The sequence below is a fragment of the Gobio gobio genome (assembly GCF_949357685.1).
Source record: "Gobio gobio genome assembly, chromosome: 8".
Taxonomy (NCBI): domain Eukaryota; kingdom Metazoa; phylum Chordata; class Actinopteri; order Cypriniformes; family Gobionidae; genus Gobio; species Gobio gobio.
The window spans coordinates 56,997,050-57,019,362 of NC_137114.1; the positions used below are offsets into that span (position 1 = coordinate 56,997,050).

At 39.4% G+C, this 22,313-nt stretch overlaps 1 long non-coding RNA gene across 3 annotated transcripts in view; it reads left to right on the plus strand.

Moving 5' to 3' along the window:
• Window positions 1-21,043, plus strand: part of LOC307130462 — a 29,177-nt gene extending 8,134 nt beyond the window's left edge. For 2 of the 3 annotated variants that reach the window (XR_013817035.1, XR_013817036.1), the window contains exons 2-3: window positions 18,879-19,577; window positions 19,696-21,043. This is a non-coding gene — a long non-coding RNA (uncharacterized lncRNA). The remainder of the gene's footprint in view (window positions 1-18,878; window positions 19,578-19,695) is intronic. The other variant, XR_013817037.1, reaches the window with a different exon arrangement.
• Window positions 21,044-22,313: the final 1,270 nt, after the last annotated feature.

Sequence of the window (22,313 nt, forward strand, 5' to 3'; positions counted from 1 at the left end):
AATAGTGCATCTGTCCATCATAATAGTGCATCCATCCATCATAATAGTGCATCCGTCCATCATAATAGTGCATCTGTCCGTCATAATAGTGCATCCGTCCATCATAATAGTGCATCCGTCCATCATAATAGTGCATCTATCCGTCATAATAGTGCATCTATCCATCATAATAGTGCATCCATCCATCATAATAGTGCATCTATCCATCATAAAAGTGCATCCATCCGTCATAAAAGTGCATCTGTCCATCATAAAAGTGCATCTGTCCATCATAAAAGTGCATCTGTCCATCATAATAGTGCATCCGTCCATCATAAAAGTGCATCTGTCCATCATAATAGTGCCTCTGTCTATCATAAAAGTGCATCCATCCATTATAAAAGTGCATCTATCCATCATAATAGTGCATTTATCCATCATAAAAGTGCATCTATCCATCATAAAACGGCATCTATCCATCATAAAAGAGCATCAATCCATCATAATAGTGCATCTATCCATCATAATAGTGCATCCATCCATCATAAAAGTGCATCTGTCCATCATAAAAGTGCATCCATCCATCATAAAAGTGCATCCGTCCATCATAATAGTGCATCCGTCCATCATAATAGTGCATCTATCCGTCATAATAGTGCATCTGTCCATCATAATAGTGCATCTGTCCATCATAATAGTGCATCCGTCCATCATAATAGTGTATCCATCCATCATAATAGTGCATCCGTCCATCATAATAGTGCATCTATCCATCATAATAGTGCATCTGTCCATCATAAAAGTGCATCTATCCATCATAAAAGTGCATCTGTCCATCATAAAAGTGCATCCATCCATCATAAAAGTGCATCCATCCATCCATTATAAAAGTGCATCTATCCGTCATAAAAGTGCATCTGTCCATCATAAAAGTGCATCCATCCATCATAAAAGTGCATCTGTCCATCATAAAAGTGCATCCATCCATCATAAAAGTGCATCCATCCATCATAAAAGTGCATCCATCCGTCATAAAAGTGCATCTGTCAAGTTAAGTCAACTTTATTTATATAGCTCTTTTAACAATGCAGATTGTTTCAAAGCAGCTTTACAGTGTTAAACAGGAAAATAATGCAGCATAATTTTATTCAGCCGTACAGCCGCTCTGGAGAAAACGGTGATGTTATCAGTTCATTTCTATTATCATACAGTGACAGTGTGGGCTTTAGATCAGTAATTAGATCAGTAATTTAGTCAGATCATGCAACGCACACCCACAAAAGCTCCCTAGAATCACAGCTCTCCCAAGGTTGGAGAGTCTTAACAAACTATCAACAAAACACTTCACCAAAACATGCAGATAACATGTGCTTTTCTCTCAGCCAGGGGGACAGACAGGCCAATGCTTTAGTGTTTCAGTAAAAGGAAATATAAAATGAAATAAAATAAAATGAAGGACAAATCCATATTTCATCTCTGGAAGCCGTCACCGCTCAGAGAAAATATAAAGGAAGAAACAATCACTGGTCCTCTTGATATAAGCAAAATCATAACTGGAAAGAATCATTAAAGTCATAATAATTATATAGGAGGATGAATATTATATAGATATAATATATATTCTATAGAAGTTTTCCTCTGGCCAATTAACAAACAGCGTATGATTATTATTCTGGCAACTTTACAGGTCAGAGGTCATAATAGATCGGAATATTCGAAGGATCGGAGTCCTCACGCCGGAGACGGGTTTATTGAGGATCACTGGAGAAAGTCTTGATAGTTTGGTCCGATGGTGTTGAAGTTGCAATCGATTTCTTCTGCATTGGCTGAACTTGCACGTTATTTTGACTCCGTCGTGGTCAGGTCAGAGGTCATATTAAATAGGAATATTCGAAAGATCTGAGTCATCACGCCGGAGACGGGTTTATTGAGGATGCTGTGTCGATGAGGCAGTTTCAGGGGAGCCTAATCACGGTCTCTCAGACACTTCAGGGTCATGTGTTGGTCTTGTCTAGCGCAGGTCCACCATCTGATCTGGATCCGGCCCGGATCCGGCTGACTGCAGTAAACCTCAGGATAAACAGAGAGACTATCATTAGCGTAGATAGTCACGAGTACTACAGGTGTTATGGGAAGTGTTCCCGATGTTTAATAGGGAGCCAGTGCAGTGTTGACCATAGATATATCCATAATAAAGGCTAGATGTCTTACGGCGGAGTCTCTAACGTCATCACTGGCGGCCATCTTGTCACAGGCAAGCGTTCTGGTGGCCATCTTGTCACAGGCAAGCTTTCTGGCGGCCATCTTGTCACAGGCAAGCTTTCTGGCGGCCATCTTGTGACAGGCAAGCTTTCTGGCGGGCATCTTGTGACAGGCAAGCTTTCTGGCGGACATCTTGTCACAGGCCAGCTTTCTGGCGGGCTCCTGATGTGAGGCGAGTGATCTGAACTCAAATACTCTTATCTCGCTGAAATCTTGACAGATTTACAAATGGTTTGGTTTCTTACAAACGTTATTAATGTGGCTATAATTATGGATGCTTGAACAAATTATGAATATGATTTTTCATAAGTATGCAGTGTCATAACTACATCTCTGAAGTTTATAACAAATCAAACAGTTTGAAAATTGGTAGAAAATTGAGCAAGTTATGGTTATTTAAAAAGTGCAAGCACCATTAAAACACAATGAGTGAGTGAGCTGCCTGTGACAAGATGGCCGCCAGGTGCGGACGTCGATCTCCATTGGCCAGCAGCGCGGACGAGACATCTAGCCTTTATTATGGATATCTATGGTGTTGACAGAACCGGCTAATATGGTCACACTTCCTGGTTCTAGTAAGAACTGGAGCTGCTGCGTTTTGGACCAGCTGGAGTTTGTTTATTAGGCGAGCAGGGCAACCACCCAGTAGAGCATTACAATAATCTACAGCTCATCAACGACTCAACTCACTGTCACTGAGAGCATGTGCCGTAATGTAGAGATATTTTTAAGATGGTAGAAAGCAGTTTTACAGATGCTAGAAACGTGGCTTTCAGATGAGAGATTGGTATCAAAGAGCACACCCAGGTTCCTCACTGACCAGAGGACTGGACAGAGCATCAAGTGTTAGAAAGTATTCTAGGTTACTACTTGTGGAGCTTTGTCAAATAATTAAAAATTCAGTTCTTTCTGAATTGAGTTGCAGGAAATGGCCGGTCATCCAATGTTTTATATCTGCTCTGCATTCCGTTAATCTTGTGAATTGGTAAGTTTCTTCAGGGCGTGAAGAAATATAGAGCTGAGTATCATCAGCATAACAGTGAAAACTAACGCCATGCTTCCTAATGATATCTCCCAGTGGTAGCATGTAGAGGGTGAAGAGCAGCGGTCCTAGCACTGAGCCTTGTGGTACTCCATACTGAACTTGCGATCAGTGTGACATCTCTTCATTTACTGCTACAAACTGATAACGGTCAGATAGGTGTGATTTAAACCATGCCAATGCAGTTCCACTAATGCCTACATAATTTTCGAGAAGATTGTTGTGGTCGATAGTATCGAATGCAGCGCTAAGATGGAGTAACACTAATAGAGACATACAGCCACGATCGGATGATAAGAGTAAATCATGTGTAACTCTGATGAGAGCAGTCTCAGTGCTATGATACGCTCTAAATCCTGACTGGAAATCCTCACAGACGCCATTTCTTTCTAAAAAGGAGCATAGTTGTGAAGACACTGCCTTTTCTAGTGTTTCTGACAGAAAGGGTAGATTTGAGATCGGCCTGTAATTGACTAATTCTGGAGGATCAAGTTGTGTTTTTTTAATAAGTGGTTTAATAATAGCCAACTTAAAAGTTTTGGGTACATATCCTAATGACAAAGATGAATTAATGATATTAAGAAGAGGATCTATGACCTCTGGTAGCATCTCTTTTAATAGCCTAGTCGGTACAGGGTCGAGCATACATGTTGTTGATTTTGATGATTTAAAGGGGTGGTAAAACACATTCTTTCGAAGGCTTGATTGTGTTTGTGGGGTGCACTGTATCATGTGTTCATGCTTTGTTTTTAAAAAATTGCATTATTTTTCATATATTTGACCTTTATTCTACACTGCTCTGTCCCTCCTTGTAAAAACGGTCTGATGGTTTCCGGGTTCTATGAAGCCGGTCCCTCAAAAATACGCAATGGGCTCAGATTGGTTAGCTGGCCCAGTGTGTTGTGATTCGCTAACCGCAGTGCACGTTTGTTGGAAACTAGAGCCCGACCGATAAAGGATTTTTAAGGCCGATACCGATACAAATATTTGGTCACTTAAAAATCCGATATTCCGATATATCAGCCGATATATATAAAAAATAAAAAAATAAAATAACAGAAACGCGTAAAAAAACACAAACAGATTTCCCTTATACATCAGTTATTTGTAGTTATTCATGATCCCTCAGCCTCTCTAAAATAATATGATAATGCAGTTTAAAAATAAACTTGTTTGTTTTATTGTTACAACAGAACAGAGGAACATAAAATATATTAAAGTTCTGATAAATAAAATGTATAAAAATACAAACTTAAGATATGAAACTTAAAGTCGTTTGGACGAAAACACAATAGGCTAACAAAAACAAAAAATCAAAGTTACCAGTATTAATAGATGTGGTAAGCTTTATAAATATAACTTTTAGCAAGACTGGAAAAAAAAATATTCAGTTAAGTTCTAGAAGTTCTGATAAATAACAACAACAGCAAAACATAAACTATATACAGTATAAATATGAGCCACCTTATAATTACAATGTCAACTTGCTTATCAAATCAAATCAAATCAAATCAAATCACTTTATTGTCACACAGCCATGTACACAAGTGCAACAGCAGGTGAAATTCTTGGTGCAGTTCCGAGCAACATAGTAGTCACGACATGACATGTACAACATTTAGAGCAGCATCAGATTACACTGATGCGCCCACAATTACTCACAGCACAGTAAACTCTACAATAAACAATAAATAATTTACACAATGTGAGTGTGGTTCTCACAGCTTTAACCAATATACACATACTTACAATATACATATACTTTAAACAATATACTTTAAACAATATACTTTAAACAATATACACACTAAAACATACATTAAACAATATACATTACGCTATAATAATAATAATAATAATAGTATACAATGTACAGTATACATTATTATTCACAGTAGAGATCCAATGTGCAATAGGTGCTATATGATAAATAATAAATTATATAAATGTGTATATAATGTGTGTGTATCGACAGTGGGTTGTGCTGAGTGATATTCTGTCCAGTGTGTGTTATGATCCTGATGGATCAAGAGTTCAGGAGTCTAATTGCTTGTGGGAAGAAGCTGTTCTGGAGTCGGCTGGTGCGTGTTCTGATGCTGCGGTACCGCCTGCCTGATGGCAGCAGTGAGAGCAGCCCATGGCTCGGGTGGCTAGAGTCTCTGATGATCCTCTGAGCTCTCTTCACACACCGCCTGGCGTAAATGTCCTGGAGGGAGGGAAGCTCACCTCCGATGATGCAGCTGGCCGTGCGCACTACCCTTTGCAGGGCTTTGCGGCTGCGGGCGGTACTGTTGCCGTACCAGGTGGTGATGCAGCCAGTCAGCAGGCTCTCTGTAGTGCTGGTGTAGAACCGTGTGAGGATGTGGCGGTTCATTCCAAACCTCCTCAGCCGTCGCAGGAAGAAAAGGCGCTGATGAGCCTTCTTCACAACGGCCTCGGTGTGGACGGACCATGAGAGTTCCTCTGTGATGTGGACACCGAGGAACTTGAAGCTGCTGACTCTCTCCACCGGTGCTCCATCGATGGTGATGGGGCGGTGTTCTCTCTCATTCCTCCTGAAGTCGACCACCAGCTCCTTGGTCTTGCTGACGTTGAGGGAGAGGTTGTGCTCCTGACACCACCGTGTCAGAGTGTGCACCTCCTCTCTGTAGGCCGTTTCATCATTGTCAGTGATGAGACCTACCACCGTCGTATCGTCAGCAAACTTGATGATGGTGTTGGAGCTGTGGGTTGCCACACAGTCATGTGTGTACAAGGAGTACAGGAGTGGGCTGAGAACACAGCCCTGAGGGGCTCCAGTGTTGAGAGTCAGTGGTGAGGAGATGTTACTGCCCATTCTGACCACCTGGCGTCTGTTTGACAGGAAGTCCAGGATCCAGCTGCATAACAGGCTGTTTAAGCCGAGAGCCCGGAGTTTAATGTCAAGTATGGAGGGCACAATGGTGTTGAATGCTGAGCTGTAGTCTACAAACAGCATTCTCACATATGTGTTCCTCTTTTCCAGGTGGGAGAGAGCAGTGTGAATAGTGGATGAAATGGCATCATCAGTGGAGCGGTTTGTGCGGTATGCAAACTGCAGTGGGTCCAGTGAGGGGGGGAGAACAGAGCAGATGTGGTTTCTGACTAGTCTCTCAAAGCATTTGCTGATGATGGGGGTCAGAGCAACAGGACGCCAGTCGTTTAAGCAGGTGGTTTTTGCTTGCTTCGGTACAGGAACAATGGTGGACGTTTTGAAGCATGTGGGGACCACAGACAGGGAGAGGGACAGGTTAAAAATGTCTGTGAAAACTCCAGCCAGTTGGCGCGCGCACGCTCTGATGACGCGGCCCGGAATGCCGTCTGGACCCGCGGCTTTACGGACGTTCACCCGCCGGAAGGATCGGGTAACATCCGCTACAGATACGGAGAGTGCACTAACCTCTGTATCTTCAGCCACGAGCTCTCTCTCCGCGAGGGCGGTGTTAGTTCCCTCAAAGCGAGCATAGAAGGTGTTTAGCTCGTCCGGGAGAGAGGCAGCGGTGTTCACGGTGGAGTTTGTGTTCCCTTTGTAGTCCGTGATGGTGTTAATTCCCCTCCACATGCTTCTAGAGTCGGTGGTGTTGAACTGTCCTTCAATCTTGTCCCTGTACTGGCGTTTTGCTGCTCTGATGGTTTTCCGGAGGGCATAACTTGCTTGTTTATGCTCCTCCGCATTACCGGAGTTAAAGGCGAAGGTCCGCGCATTGAGTGCCGCGCGAACATCCACATTTAGCCACGGCTTCTGATTGGGGTACAGCCGTATTGTTTTGGTCGGAACAACGTCTTCTACGCACTTCCTGATGAAACACGTTACGCTATCGGCGTAGACCTCGATGTCGTCATCAGAGGCCGACCGGAACATCTCCCAGTCCGCGTGATCAAAACAGTCTTGTAGCATAGAGTCCGATTGGTCCGACCAGCACTGGATGGTTCTGAGGGCGGGTGCTTCCTGTTTCAACCTCTGCCTGTATGCGGGCAGAAGGATGATGGAAGCGTGATCCGATTTGCCAAATGGTGGGCGCGGGAGTGATTTGTAACCATCCTTGAAGGGAGAGTAACAATGATCCAGAACTCGGTTCCCTCGTGTGTTGAAGCTAACATGTTGGTGGTATTTGGGTGCGATGCGCTTGAAGTTGGCTTTGTTAAAGTCCCCGGTCACAATAAACGCAGCCTCAGGATGCGCGGTTTCCTGCTCACTCACTGACCTATACAGTTCCTTCAGTGCCCGGTCTGTGTCGGCTTGTGGGGGAATATACACCGCTGTGATGATGACCGCTGTGAATTCCCTCGGTAGCCAGAATGGTCGACACATAACCGTGAGAAATTCCAGATCAGGAGAACAGAAAGACTTGATAGAATGTACGTTCCTCTGATCACACCAGGATCGGTTGATCATAAAACATACACCCCCGCCTTTGCTTTTCCCGGAGAGATCTTTTTCTCTGTCCATCCGATGCACGGAGAACCCCGTGGTTTTGATGGCCGAATCTGGAATCTCAGCGGACATCCAAGTTTCTGTAAGGCAGATAATGCAGCAGTCCCTCGTCTCTCGTTGGAAAGAGATCCGTGCTCTCAGCTCGCAGAGTTTATTGTCCAGAGACTGAACATTTGCCAGTAAAATACTGGGAAGCGGGGGTCGGTTTGCGCGGCGTCTTAATCTGATGAGCACGCCGGCTCTGCTTCCCCTTCTCCGGCGGCGTTTCCGTGGTCGGGCCGCCCAAACAAAAGGATCCGCTGCTGTGTTTGTAAGCAGCGGTTCGTCACTGGAGAATTTAAAGTCCAGTTTTCGGTGTGCGATTGCCGAACCAATGTCCAAAAGTGTCTGTCTGTCGTACGTAGTGAGGCAGACAACATCCAAGACAAAAAACACAAAAACTATAAACAGAACAAACAAAAAACTACAATGTTTCAGCAGAGCTTGCGACGTTGCGGCCATCCTCGGCGCCATCTCGACTCGACTCCCTTTACCCTTTACATGCACTTTTAATTCTATCCATCAAGCTACCACAAACCATTTTCAATCATCATTTGCTGCCTGCCTTCTAAAATCTACTAACGTTACTGATGATGACTCGTGTAATCCATTATTTGACTCGTTAATGCGGCGTCTGAACGAAGTCACGCACTTTCGTTCACTCTTCACGAGCCTAACTTACGATTTACAATGCAGAGACTGGAACTACAAATATACTAGTTATAAATACAGTAATCATTACTTTATTTAGGCAGAATAAGTTTGTTGTGTTTTTCAAGGCGCATTAATGTTAGCGGTCTCCCACTGATAGCCATGGCATTAGCTAGCTTTGTGGTTAGCGTCTATGATAAGTTATAATTTAGAAATATGTATACTTTTTCAAAATAACGGGCAGGGGAGAGATGATACGTCTCATGATGTCAAACTGTCAGACTATTAAAGAAATACATTTTATTCAGTCACATTGTCCGAGGTAAAATAAGTCAGTCAACTGTAACCTAGCGTAATTACCAGCTCTCTTGGCTTACATGTAACAGCAAAACTGGACTTGGCAGTTACAAATTGTGTCATGTTATTTGAGTTAAGAGAACTGATGGGGATGTTCTTTTAACTGTTATTCAATTCAAGCAATGTATGTCTCGTTGCCAACTTACATGCATTTCGCGGATGATCTGTGTTGTGAATGCAGCGCTCAGAGCGCTGAAGCTCAGCATGACTCTGCTGGATCAGCTGGTGGTGTTGCCAGCCGGCACGTTGTAGAGCGCCCTCTGGTGGACAAACTATGAAACGCCAACACTCAATGTGTTTGAGAGGTGTTTCGTCCGGTTTTTTTATTTTTAAAAAAATATTCATTTATCGGCCATCATAAATGCTGATACCGATAGTTTGGAAAAAGCCTAATATCGGCCGATAATAACGGCCCGCCGATATATCGGTCGGGCTCTATTGGAAACGTCACGCCCCTTACCTTTACCGGTAGACTGTGCTTTGGGTAGTATTAGAAACAATGGCGTCAATAAAATCATACCAATTTGAGCCTGAATCAGACCCCGACAATTTTAGTGAAGATGATCGAGCAGAACCTGTTCAGTCCTCAAGAGTAAAGACTGCGGATCTACAGTGATCGCTACCAGAGGTGTCAAGTAACGAAGTACAAATACTTCATTACCTTACTTAAGTAGAAATTTTGAGTATCTAAACTTTACTGGAGTAATTATTTTTCAGCCTACTTTTTACTTCTACTCCTTACATTTTCAAGCAATTATCTGTACTTTCTACTCCTTACATTTTAATAATAGCCTCGTTACTCCTATTCCATTTCGGCATGTTTTCATTCCGGCTTGTCATTAAAAAAAAAACAACTATCCAGATAAATCGCGCCATCCGGACAGAGTGAATTTGATTGTGGTTGGATGAGAAGGATAAACACAAACCATTCCGACACCCTATTGGGTTGTAGGTGATCAATCACGCCTGCACCTGCACAAATTATGTTGCCAGATAGGGCGGGTTCTCGCGACGAGCACGCACTTTCAGCCAATCAGCGATCAGCAGGCAGTGCCCATTCATGACTTTAGCCGGGTTTTTAGCGTGATAACTCGTAGCTGTATATTCCAGTGATCGCTATGCCAGTGGCATAAATATACAGTAAGTTGTATCTACAGTAAAGAGTGGGAGAGTGACTCAACTCTCAAATGTGAATTACACCTGTGACTCGAAGACTCTTTATAAATATAACCATGACTCCAGTCCATCGTCATATACACACACTTAAGACATCTGCAACTAGCAAACCCTACAGCTGCTGAAAGAGGTTTAAATCAACGATTAATCCGTTTTGACTGTGCTAAGTGCGTGTGCCATGTACTTCACGAAAGACATACTGTAGTTTTGTCAAAGCAAAGTGCAACACAAAGGTTGTTATTTTTTGTTGGCAGATTATTGTACAGTATCAATGAATTACGCATTTTGGTAGTGGTGTGAGCATTAACGTGTGAAATGCCTGTTTATTCCATTGCTTTTCCAATCTCTATATTGGGCACTTTTTGCACGTAAATTGGCTTCTTACTGTTGACATGGAAAATTATGTATGTGTTTTTCTGAGGTATAGCTGTTTTGACAGTTTCTACCCGGACATATAGTCATATTTGATCCGTTTTACTGGGATTAAAAAAACAAACATGTATCATCAATGTTATGTTTTAAGGAGATAAAATGGTAACTTACTTATCAACATTGATTGGTATGGCAATAAAATAATACATTATTTTGGCAGTTAAAGTTTTTGGGGTTTTTTCTTGGAGTGACTAGTTGCCTATAAGTATTGTAAAGGTGCAAAAAGTCAAAATTGTTATCAATAACCATTTTTTTTTAAATATAAATGTACATTTGGTTAGGTTTTTGGGCTGGAAATCGTCGACCCAATCTGGCCACACTGATCACACATTCAAATAATGGTTATTGATAACATGCCTCTGAATTTTGACTTTTTGCACCCCTACAATATTTATAGGCAACTAGTCGTCAAATCTTCCGCTCCATGAAACACGTTAATGCTCAGCAGTACACATGGTTCTTTAATGTATTTGCATTGTCCTAAAATGCGTTCTTTTTCAATGGGAATATATATCATTTACTCACCCTCAAGTTGTTCCAAACCTGTATGAGTTTCTTTGTTCTGAAGATATTTGGAAGAATGTTTGTAACCAAGAAGATAGAGCAACCATTGACTGCCATTGTAGGGGAAAATACTATGGTAGTCAATTGCATATAATCTGCTTGGTTACAAACATTCTTCAATCTTCAGAACAAAGAAACTCATACAGGTTTGGAACAACTCGAGGGTGAGGAAATGTTGACAGAATTGTCATTTTTGGGTGAACTACCCCTTTAATGGCATTCTTTTTTCCCCTTACATTACTTTTACTTTTATACTTTAAGTAGTTTTGAAACCAGTACTTTCACACTTTTACTTGAGTAAAAAAGCTTGAGTTGATACTTCTACAGAAGTCTTTTTAAACCCCAGTATCTATACTTCTACCTGAGTAATGAATGCGAATACTTTTGACACCTCTGATCGCTACTGAATGGCACTGTTACTTTTGCATTTTTAGAACGATTATAGCCAAATATCTGTCGCAAGAACTATTAACCCAAAACGAACACTAAACATTGGCTTTACTATAGTAGCCAAATCACACACAGAAGCATGTTTAGCATGCCTGTAGATAAACAATACATAAAAGCTCTAATCAAAGGATCATTTACACTAATGCCAAGTTCGCTGTTGAGATTTTATTTTTTCCAGTGAACATATACAATACAAACACAACAAGAACATAGTAATACAAATTCTAAGAGTATAAATATGAAAAATTGTATAGAAAATATAAGGTCACAGTTACGTTTAGTCAGACTAAACATTTACAGATTATGAACATATTTACAGTATTTGAGTAGTATGAATATATAAATATAAATAATCTCTAAATAATAGCATTGAATGAGTGTGTGTGTGTGTGTGTGTGTGTGTGTGTGTGTGTGTGTGTGTGTGTGTGTGTGTGTGTGTGTGTGTTCTCCTATAATCGTGTGAGTGTGTGTATGTGTGTGTGTGTGTGTGTGTGTGTGTGTGTGTGTGTGACATCAACATCAGAAGCTGAAGCTTTATTTTTGTTTAATTTAGCCACTCTATGGAATAAATACCTAGGGTTGTGTTTGTTTTCTTCTAAGAGAGTTGAGAAATAAGCAGATCTAGCAGTTTTTACGGCCTTTCTGTATGCGATCATGCTATCTTTCCACCAAATGCGAGAAACCTCCAGTTTTGTTTTCTTCCATCTACACTCCATTTTTTTGGCTGCTGTTTTAAGGGCATTTTAATCATAAAAGTGCATCCATCCATAATCCGGGGGTTAATAAAGGCCTTCTGAAGCGAAGCCATGCGTTTGTTTAAGAAAAATATCCTTATTTAAAATGTTATAAAGTAAAATATCTATCACGGGCGGCCAAGGCTCATTGATGCACGTGAGGAGCGAAGGCTTTAAGACATTGATTAACTGGACATAGAGTTAAAGGTCATAGGCTGAAATGCAGGAGGTGTGAGTCATGAGCGTTGTGTGTGTGTGTGTGTGTGTGTGTGTGTGTGTGTGTGTGAGGATTTGAAAACTTCAGCGATTTACATGACCTTACAGTCCAAAACACTCCGGATGTTTCACTTCTCACCAAGCTTTCTCTCGCCCGGTTAAACTACAGCAAGATAAGCGTAACGGTTCAGAGATTATGACCATTAGTGCTGTTAGTCTTGTAAACAAAATGGCGGCTTCACTGTAAGGAGATTAATATTACACACTGCACCTTTAACTAATACACACTTTACATGTGCTTTCATTTCTCTCTGAGACCAGCCTCAGATCTCCATTCCAAAGCTTGTGTGTGTGTGTGTGTGTGTGTGACCTGAAGATCCAGTCATGAATGTGGCACGTCTAGTTTTGTGGATGTGTGTGTGTGTGTGTGTGTATGTTTCATGCAGATGTCGCTCTTAAATAGCTGAGTGTACTGTGTTAGAAAATATGGTAGTGTCTTCAAGTGTTTTCCTTTTTCTCAGAAGAAAATTACACCTTTACTCATTTCACACTCACTCTCACACACACACACACACACACACACACACACACACGCACACACACACTCACACACTCACACACCCTGTCATTTCACACTCTGTGTTTGTTTGCATTTAACAGATGCACTTCCTGGTAAATAATTTTAAATGAGGAAGCAACAAAAATAAAAGAGTTTGTTTTTTGATCCTGTGTGTGTGTGTGTGTGTGTGTGTGTGTGTGTGAGAGAGAGAGAGAGAGAGAGAGAGAGAGAGAGAGAGAGAGAGAGAGAGAGAGAGAGAGAGAGAGAGAGAGAGAGAGAGAGAGAGAGAGAGAGAGAGAGAGAGAGAGAGAGAGAGAGAGAGAGAGAGAGAGAGAGAGAGAGAGAGAGAGAGAGAGAGAGAGAGAGAGAGAGAGAGAGAGAGATTGAATTGAATTTTTACAAACAATTTTAATACACTTTTCAAAAATTAAATTACAATCATAAACATTTATCAATCAGATCATAACAAAGTTCACAAAAAGAAAAATACTACTTCATTTTCAAACAGACAACACAGGGCACTATTGCAACACCAAATATTAACAAAGGTATCGAGATCATCAACAAATTTATAATAATTATAATCAATCAAGATTCTTGCCTGTACCATATTAAAAAAAAGCTCAACTACATTTTGTACTACATTTTCTTCAATTTTTTTCTTTCTACTCAGATAAATTGCTAATTTAGCCTTGCCTATGATAAAATTCAACAACTGACAATGAAATCTTTTCTCTCTAGCATATTTAAAACCAAAAATAAACAATTCCACAGAAAAGGTTTCACCACATCTTTCAAAAATATTGCTTAATGACAAAAATAGAGGTTTTAACCTGTAACACTTTGCAAAAGCATGGAAGACAGTTTCTCTTTCATTACAAAAAAGACATTTGTCACTACTTTCAGGGTTTATAACAGATACAAAGGAATTAACCGCAATGGCTCCATAAAGGATTTTCCATTGCAAATCTCCAGTTTTCATTATCAATGGTGGTTTATAAAGTGACCTCCACTGAGGTTTTATATCTGCACTCAAATTGAAAACAGTACGCCACGGGGTATCAACTTTCCCATCCAACATCTTTTTGTTAAAACCAAACACACAATATTTATATAATTTTTTTCCAACACAGGATAAAAAATCAATATACACAGTACTGCAAGACTCCAAAAAAACTCCAGAAAAATTTTCCACATTCACAGCAAAAACTAAATTTGGAAAAGGATCCACTGGATTAGGTTCGATAAGCCCATCTCGGAACCTAGACAACAGAGTTAATTCAGTTGGTTCAAGTGTAGATTTCCATTTTGATAAAAGCTTTGTAATGATGCGAACGGACTTAAAGCCCAACTTTTGAGCAATTGTACCATTGTTCTTTAGGTCACAGTCTGTTTCCTTCAATAACAGGCCCAAGGTTAGGATTCTGTTATCAATAAGGGCTTTGTTAAGTCCTGGAAATAAACCATTTTTAGACAAATCCATTCGTGTACCATATATTAAGGGCTCCTCCAATAACCAATGAAGTGATTGTAGATCCTCTGTTCGCTTGAAGTGAAAAAGATTCCAGACTTTAAAAATGTTTCTATAGAAAATTGGTAGTCCAGAAACGTCTATGTCCGAAGAATTCACGAGGAAAAATTTTTTGTCCAATCCTAGACCTTTGAACTTGCGTAGAATGACATGGGCAACAGCACACCACTTCACATCAGAAGAACTAACCAACAGTTTCTGAATACGCTGAAGCCGAAAAGTTGCCACTCTGCTCTGCAGATGTACCAAACCTTGACCCCCTTCTTCTTTAGATAGAAAGAGCAAACTTTGAGGAATCCAATGTATATTGTCCCAAAAAAAATCAACTAAGATGGCTTGAATTTTCTTCAATAAAAGAGAGGGGGGATCAATACATGCAAATTTATGCCATAACGAGGACGCAACCAAGTTATTAATTATTAGGATACGACCCCTATACGACATTGCTGGAGTCAGAAATTTCCATCTTTCTAAGCGACCTTTAATTTTTTCTAAAACATTTTCCCAATTCATTTGTAAAGTAGAATCGTCTCCCAAAAAAACACCTAAGTATTTAAGACCTGTTCTTCCCCAAAAAAAACCTTCTGGTAACTTTGGCTTTCCTCTCAACCATTTACCTAATAAAAGAGTTTCACTTTTTCCCCAGTTTACATTTGCAGATGATAACTTCTTAAAATCGGATAATATCTTCAATAATTTTTCAATGTCATCTTGATCATTAATCATTATGAGGACATCATCAGCATAGGCTGATAAAATAAAATTATCTTTGCAATTTGGCAAACATACACCTTTTAACTGAGCTCTAAATTGCTGTAAAAGGGGCTCAATTGCTAAGGAATAAAGCATTCCAGATAATGAGCATCCCTGTCGAACCCCTCTATTCACTTTAACAGGAGCACATAAACCACCATTGATTTTAATAAGACTCTCAATATCACAATAAAGAACCTTTATGAGATCGATAAACTTTGGGCAAAAGCCGAATGATTTTAAAACTTTCCAAAGGTAACAATGTTCCACACGATCAAAAGCTTTTTCTTGGTCTAAAGAGATTAAGCCACAATCCAAATTAAGCATCTTGGAGACCTCTAACATATCACGAACCAACGAAATATTATCAATTATTGTTCTGCCAGGGACACAATAAGTTTGATCAGAATGGATGACAATATCCATAACTTCTGCTAATCGATTTGCCAGAATTTTAGAGAGCAATTTATACTCACTACAAAGCAGAGATATGGGACGCCAGCATCTTATATCAGTGAGGTCGCCTTTCTTGGGCAAGAGGGTTAATACTGCTCTCCGGCAGCTTTGAGGAAGCCGGCCCTCAGCCAGGCTTTCATTTAACACCTCTAACACATCCTCTTCCAGGACAGCCCAGAAGGTCTTATACCACTCAATTGGTAGACCATCAACTCCTGGAGCTTTTCCTGACTCCATTCCTTGAAGTGCTTTACACAACTCAGCTCTTCCAAGAGCACCTGAGATCTTTGCATTGTCTTCTTCTGACAATTGGGGTAGATCATCAAAAAAAGCATCCTCCCTCTCATATTCTGCTCCGAGTTCGTTCGTGTACAGTTTTTCATAAAAACTGATTGCTCTCTTTCTAATTTCTTTAGGATTAGACAAAAGCTTACCAGACTCTGAACGTAGAGCATGGATAACTCTGCTCTGTCCATTTTTCCTTTCCAAACCGAAAAAGAAACTGGAGGGAGCATCCATATGATTTAATTTTTGGAATCGCGATCTGACCAAAGCTCCTTGTGTTTTAACCTGCAGTAAATCATTCAGCTGTGTCTTCTTTTTTGCTAGAATATCAAAATATTTTTGGGTTCTAGTTGATTCAGCCAATTCTTGTAGTTTTAGGATATCAGCCTCCAAGATACTTACATTTAAAAAGGTCTCAGCAGTGATATTAAGAGTATATTGTGTACAGAATTGCTTTATTTGGACTTTTCCATAGTCCCACCATTGCCTTACAGAGTTAAACGTTTCCTTCTTTGTCTTAAAATCATCCCAAAAAATTGTAAACATTTTTTTAAAATATTTATCATTTAATAAATTAGCATTTAACTGCCAATAGGCACTCTTTGGTTTAATTGAATTAACAAACACATGACACTGTACCATACAATGGTCAGAGAAACCTAAAGGAGTGATTAAACATTTTTTAATGATGTTGCAATGATGATTAAAAATATAAAACCTATCTAGCCTAGCTAAAGAAATTGTATTGTCTCGAACATGTGTCCAAGTATACTGTCTTTGGGTTCCTTCTAAATGCCTCCACACATCACATAACTCATAGGTTTTAACAAGTTGAATAAGGCGTTTACGCGAAGGTGTGTGCGGTTCGATGTGATTTCTATCCAAGTTCGATACAGTACAATTGAAATCACCACCTAAAAAAAGATATTCTTCTCCGTGACAGTTTTGTATAACAGAACTAAGTATGTCTAGAAAAACCATTCTTTCAACAGCAGAGGTAGGGACGTATACACAAATCAGAACAAAAGTACACTTTTCAAAAGTAACCCTTACTTTCAAGAGTCTTCCTTTAATGACTTCGTCAATCTGATATGTATGGGGAGACATTTTTTTTGTAAAAAGGATAGCAACTCCTCCACTGAGTGAGGTATTATGACTCAAGATTGAGAGCCCACTCCACTCTACTGCCCATTCAGGGGCATTTCTAAAATCACTATGCGTCTCTTGTAGCATAGCAATATCTATTTTCTTTAGTTTAATTTCTTCAAACAAACCAGCTCTTTTTTTTATATCTCTCAATCCATTAACATTGATTGTTGCTATGTTTACATCACAAATAATTAAAGAAAAAAAGAGAAAAAATAAACAAAAAAACAGAGGTGAAAACACATACTCTTTCAAGGTTTTAAAGTTAAGTCTTTCCACTGTCAACATTATCCCCTAATGAAAGCTTTCTCACAATTTTTTTCAACCGGTAAACCTCCTTGTTTGTGAACAAACTCTCAGACATAGAAAACCTGACCTTGTCAGCAAATTTTCTTGTGTCTGGGAAAAAATCAGCTACACACACACCTCTTCTATTTTTTGTTGCTCTTAAAAAGAGTTTAATATCCTCAACTTCATAGCCGCTGCTAGTAAAGTCACTTTGAGACAAACAAATGCTGGAATCAGAGGATTCACTGTCACTTTCTATGTCTTCATCAATATGCGTACTTCCAATGCCTATCTTTATGGCCTTTGCAATTTGAGGAGAATCAGTATTTTTCCTTTTATTCGGGACTTTAAAACGATTTTGCTCTGTTTCTGTCTTGTTTTTATCCAGATGTTGATGAGACTGTGGCATATTAGACTCATCATCACCTTCTTGCATTTCTGTCTGTACACTAGGATCATTTGTTTCAGTGTTAACAAGATCATTTTTACCAGCCATAGTAACAGAGCCAGCTCCCTGAGATTCTAAACTCACTCTCTCAGATACAGCGTCTTCGATCCTCTTATCGGTATTCACGGTTTCACTCGCAGCAATGTCCGATGGTCCCGCTTTAACAGTCTCATTCACATTTTTCTCACTATCATCATTGACTTTGTTAGGACAAGAACGAATTAAATGCGTTGTTTCTCCACACCTAAAACACTTCATTTTCTCTGTTGTGACATAAATAATATAATCACAATCCTCTACTTTGAGACGAAGTGACAAATCAATCTCTTCATCATCTTTTAAGATCATGAACAGATAGCGTCTAAACGACACCACATGTTTCAACAACGGAGACTTGCATCCAACTGGAATCATCTTAATCGGTGATACAACTTTACCGTACCGTGACATAATATTAACAAGAGTTTCATCACTGACAAACGGAGGAACGTTCGATAGTAACACTTTCTTAGACGGCATAGAAAGCGGGAGTACCGGAATAAAACTCTCACCCACAACAATGCCGGTTTCAACTAGCTCGTTAGCTTTTTCAACTGAACTAAGAAAAATTACTACAGCACTGTTCATTCTAGAGGCCGACAATACATGCTCATGTCCCACCATTTCACCTGCAGCCAAACAACATTCCTCTACAGTCACCGCGGACGCCACTTTCACTCCGTGACGCCGTGTGAGGGAGCTTAACATTTGCGATCGCGGGGCCGCCATGCTGCCTATAGCAACAGCAGCACACACGGCCCAACTCAATAATAACAACACGAAAAAAACTCCACTTACTAAAACTAATCCTATAAAGCAGAGAGAGAAAAAAAAGAGAAGAAAAGTACTCACATTCACTTCTCACACTCAAGCCACTCAGCCTCACACACCTGTCCACTCGCACCGGAAACGGAAACGAGAGAGAGAGAGAGAGAGAGAGAGAGAGAGAGAGAGAGAGAGATCATCATGACGATGCATAAAACTACAATAAACAATATTTTGTTTTATTGTGTTGTAGGGCTATAAGAAACTACACGCCTGCACCCTCCACTGGGATCCTCCATCTCTCCTGCTTTGCAAGCTTTGTTACTCCCATTGGCTCCAACTCATCTGCAGATCTTCCACCTTGTCCCTACAGTACAGCAACATCACCCTGATTCTCCAGCCCTCTGACTCCATCTTTGTCTCCAGCATTCCTGATTCTGCCTTGTTCTTCTGTCTCCTTGGCTCCAACCTGGTATATTGTGCCTAAAGCTCCACTGTGGGTCTCCATTTCTCTGACTATATCAGGCCATCCCAGTCTCTCGTATTCATAAAGGCTGCTTTGCATATATTTGTGACATGCATATCTTCTTATTATTGCATAACACTACAATAAACAATATTTTATTTTATTATGTTGTAGGAATATGAGGACACCTTGTAGTTTAAAACAAATAACTACACCTGCATCCTCCAATCCTTTGGGTCTACTCCATCTGTCCAGGTTCATCAGTACCACTGACTTCACTTCCATCTCCACCTTGGCCCTCTGGTCCAGCGTTATTACCCTGGTGCTCCAGCTTTCTGCCACTATCTTGGTGTCCAGCCTTCCTGACTCCACCTTGGTTTTCTGTTTACCGGGCTTCACCCTGGTCTGCTAAAGGTTTCCCATGGGTGTCCATCCCTCTGGCTTGGTACCCCATCAAGGCAACAAAAGTCTTCACAGACACTTAATGTAAGCATATTTAGTATTTATAAATGATTTGCACATGTTTTTCATATGGATATTATTTGTTAATCATCTTAGCATTGCATAAAACTAAAATCAACAACAATTTTGTTTTATTGTGTAGTAGGACTATGAGTACAGTACACCATCTGTCATCTTCTAGTTTAAAACAACGGACTATGTCTGCATAGTCCGACCCTTTGGCTCCACTGGGATCTTCTATCCCTCCAGCATCTTCATCAGTCCCACTGGCTCAACCTCAGTCCACAGATCTTTTGTCTCCACCTTGGCCCTCTGGTCCAATTGCATCACCCTGTTTCTCCAGCCATCTGTCTCCATCTTGGTATTCAGCCTTCGTGACTCCACCTTTTTTCTGATCTGCACCACCTAAAGTTCCACCATGTGCCTCAATCCTTTCAGCTCTATCCACTGTACCATTACTGCCATTGCAACTAATATTGGTTTTAATGTGGTATCGTCCTCTGCTAGCTCCACCAAAGTCTCTACCTCTACCACCACACTGGCTGTTGTGATGTAGTATTTATGTATCAAAAACTGCCTTTGGAAAGGGCAGATACTGTCATGTTCTGTTTCTGTTCCAGGACTGTTATTTTGATTCATTTTGTTCAATGGTTTCTCAGTTTATGTTTAGTTACCTTGTTTGTTTGATTTTGAGTTTTTCTCATTTGTTTCATTGCTTGCCCATTATGCTCATCTGTATCTGGTGAATACATTGTAATTTCTCTGTATTTATATATATATATATATATATATTTGTTTTTTTTTTTGTTTTTTTTTCTGTTTATTACCACTGTCTTAGCTTTGCTAAACTAAACTATTTTGTTGTAGTTTCGCTTGCCTGTGCTTTGAATAATTTGTATAATCTTTGTATTTGATTAATAAAATAGAATGTACTGCGTGTTACAATATCCTTGAGCAAAGCACTTAAGAATGGTGCAAGTTTTGCATCTGAAATTGTTCATTCTTAAATATTTTTTATTTTAAAACATAAACTGACAGTCTACTTACACTGTACATGTTTAAAATTAGATTTAAAACAGCTTTTAGACACATTGTACTTAATGAAAAATTAATCAGTATATGGCTCTACAGATTGATAACACAAATATATATATTTTCTTTATCATTCTGATTTCATTAATTTAAATGCAGAACTGCTACTTATTGTCAATAAAATCTAAGAATTCTGCCATTATTTCTTGATAATTTATGAAATTGATTTTTTTTAACTGTTTTTGCCTTTGAACAGTTTTTCTATTTTCATAAGTCAATGTTGATTGGACGAATGTTGTAAGAATGGAAGAAACAACAATAGCAGACGTTTTAAATATAATTAAATGGTAAATGGCTGAAAAAACATAAGGAGAATTCTTTATGATGTATTACACTTTCATTTAAGTTTAGGTGTGTTGTCATCAAATTGATGAAGGTATTGAGGAATGCTGATTACAGTGAAATGTCATAGATACAGCTTATTGCATCCAATAAAAAGTTATAGAAAAAACAAATGATTATAACCTCTCCATTTTGAGTTGAACATGACTGTGGTCCCTCCTCAGTCCCTTATGTGGAAAAACATGGTTTAATATGAATCATTACTAACAAGGCTCAAAATTGTGACCATTTGTGTGGCCTATGTGCCTGAAATTTCATCTGTACAACCTCAAAATATATTTGGGAACATTTGTGCAAGTGCAAATAATTGTGGAGGTGCAAACTTTTTTTTCATTTCTACAAAGTGTAATTACTGTGCCTGCTGTGAGCTGATACACTGATTGGACCACCATTCTATAATTAACAAATTAAACTTCATCTTCGTGCTCTAAACTTTAAAGCAGGCTTTAGGTTGTTTAATTAGTCACTTCCTTTCACTGTGCTCTGTGTACATGACAGAGAGCTAACCAGCGCGCAAAATGTAAAGAGCTGAAAGAATTTTACTTGCCCGACCAGACATAAGTAGCCTGATTAACTGTTGAATAACAAACATAACTAAAGAATAACCAAAACGCAATAATGATTCAGATTGTATTTAATTTAGTGTAAGTGATGGTGGATAATAATGTATGTAGGGCCTACTATAATGTTACTGATGGTAACAAGGTTGCGTTGTTGAGGCTCGTGCAGCCTCTCAAGGAGAAATTAAAACAAATCAACAGCACATACAAATATTGAAAATGTGATAGTTTCATACAACAGTTTAATAAACAGTTTAAATTAAGTGATTTACATTTTAGACGTAATATGTACTTGTTCTTTTTCAGCAGCAAAAATAGTTACAAACAAAGATCACAGCAGACAGCACCTTTCTATTAGTGAATGATTCAGAGTTTTGAACGAATCCGTTGAGTCAAGATTAAATGACCCTTTCATAAACAACTGCCTCATTCATGAATGAATCAGCCGTTTGAACAAATCGTTTGAATAAATGACTCAATGAATCACCCATTAAGATGGTCACCTTCCGCCACCTACTGGATGTTTATGTTCATGTATAAATTATTGAATTTGATTGGCAACAGCCCTATAGTGAATTATTATTCTAATAAGACACTTTTATTCTATTTCTTTTAATGTATTGATCAAATTAAAGAATTAAAAATGAAAATGCATTTAATAACATTGGAGGGGAATGGCCTTCAAAAAAAATGGTGAGAATATTAATTTAAAAAATTGTATTTGTAAAACAAAAATCTTATTTTCATCACACACACACACACACAC